The sequence below is a fragment of the Carassius auratus genome, chromosome 23 (genome assembly GCF_003368295.1).
Source record: "Carassius auratus strain Wakin chromosome 23, ASM336829v1, whole genome shotgun sequence".
Classification (NCBI taxonomy): domain Eukaryota; kingdom Metazoa; phylum Chordata; class Actinopteri; order Cypriniformes; family Cyprinidae; genus Carassius; species Carassius auratus.
The window spans coordinates 12,291,287-12,293,689 of record NC_039265.1 but is presented as its reverse complement, the minus strand read 5'-3'; positions in this window follow the sequence as shown (position 1 = coordinate 12,293,689).

Below are 2,403 nucleotides of genomic sequence, written 5' to 3'. Positions count from 1 at the left end.
GAATCATTTGATCGGGGATTCGGAGCGAGTTCTCAGAACATTTGATTCAGATCGGGACTCCGAAGCGCGTTTAGTGAATCATTTGATCGGGGATTCGGAGCGAGTTCTCAGAACATTTGATTCAGATCGGGACTCCGAAGCGCGTTTAGTGAATCATTTGATCGGGATTCGGAGCGAGTTCGCAGAACATTTGATTCAGATCGGGACTCCGAAGCGCGTTTAGTGAATCATTTGATCGGGGATTCGGAGCGAGTTCTCAGAACATTTGATTCAGATCGGGACTCCGAAGCGCGTTTCGCGAATCATTTGATCGGGGCTTCGGAGCAAGTTCTCAGAACATTTGATTCAGATCGGGACTCCGAAGCGCGTTTAGTGGATCATTTGATCGGGGATTCGGAGCGAGTTCTCAGAACATTTGATTCAGATCGGGACTCCGAAGCGCGGTTCGCGAATCATTTGAGATCAGGTCTTTCGAGCGGATTTGAAAAACATTTGATTCGATCATGTACTTGTCTAGATCAACTTTTAATAAAGAGAAAAGAGGTTTAGAGACAGATTTTTGTTAATAGCCTGTCAGTAATCCCACAGTCCATAGCATCAGTAACTGTATAATTTTGTAAGAGAAAATTAAAACAAAATACGTTTCAAATGTTGTATTTTATTTTTGTAGCAATGGTCATCTTAACCTCTGTGCAGTGTTCAGGGTATTTCAGGACCCTAAATTAAATTCTAATACTAATACTGCATCATACAAGTGTTTATTTGAGTTGAATATTTCGATATTCATGTAAGGAAACGAATCCATAATTTGATAAGTTTACATTTATATTTATTCATTTAGCAGACGCTTTTATCCAAAGCGACTTACAAATGAGGATAAAAACAACACAACAAAAAGAGCAACAAAAAGTTTATAAGCGAAAATAAAAAAGATGCATGCAAAATGAAGGCAGATATTGTCAGATATGTTAAGAAATAATTTAAAATGAAAATACAAAAAAAAAATTCCAAAATATTTGACTCAAAAAGTCCAGATGATTCAAGCTGTTCGTGACTGTGAGTGTAACAGCAGCAGCAGAGATTATTGACCGGAAATGAAAACATTCAAAACTCTGATTCCTCGATTTAAATAAATAAATAAAAATGTAGCAAAACATTAGATTCAGATGATATGTAGAACTCTCTGTGATTATCAGAGTCAGACTGTGTGTGTTGTTATGTCCGGGGCTCGTGGGACAGGCGTACTACTCTGGCTGTGACATCATCATCCTGGGGAGGGACTTTGAGAGGATTCAGATCATCCCAGGAGCCAAACACGGGAACATCCTGGACACACACTCACACGCACACACACAGACACACGCACACACACGGTTCTGGCGTCCAAACAACATCAAGGTCTTTATAAACTGTTACAGCACTTCCTCAGAGTGAAACATAGCATATCTTTTAGCCTCATGGTTGCAGTTTGAGTTTTTTTTTTAGCCTTTATGTTTATGTCATTATATATTATGTTTTAATAATTTTAGCATTTCAACTTTTTTGTAAAATGTTACTACTTTAATTTTAGTACTATTTTCATTTAATTTATAGTGCTTTTTACTTTACAAATCATTGCAAAGCAACTTTACATAAAATTAAGTTTCTACAATATTTAGTAGTATCTTACACAATTTATCTATATCATTTTACTTTAGCTTTATTTCAATTACAGAAAACTGTTTTTAGTAGTTTCAGTCTTAGTTAACAACAATGACACATAGTTGGTTGCTTTGGGAATAAACGTTTAACTGTGTGTGCTTATTTTACATATTAATTTTTAAAATTAATTAGTTTCTGTCTTCTGCTGAATGCTAAAAAGATGATGCTTTAAAGACCAAACGGTTGATGGTACCCATTCACTTCCATGGTATTTCTTCCTGTAGCATAGAAGTCAATGGGTGCCGTCAACTGTTCGCTCTCAAAAAAAACATCTTCTTTAGTGTTCAGCAGAAAAAAAAACACTTGTTCAGGCTGAGGAAGAGTAAACGATCGCAGGACTTGATTGTTTGATTCCTCTCACAGACAATACAGTTATATGAGTGTTAATCTAAACTGTGTTTGAATATGAAGCATTTTGTATGTGAAGACATTTGTGAATCGACCAATCAGCTGTCACTCGATTTCAGAGCCGCTAACTAGAATAAGATCACAGCTGTTTTTATTTTCAGTATAAATATGGAGTTGAACACAAGGCTTGATGAAATAATACTGTGATAAAGATAAAGCATATTTATAATCATGGAGGCCCCTGCAGACATATGTTTTAGGAAGATTGTCCAGGGTTTATTTTTTACTCTTTTCTTTTACCTGCCACCGTTTGACTCGGACACAAACACAAGAGATTTTAATTTGATGAAGGTC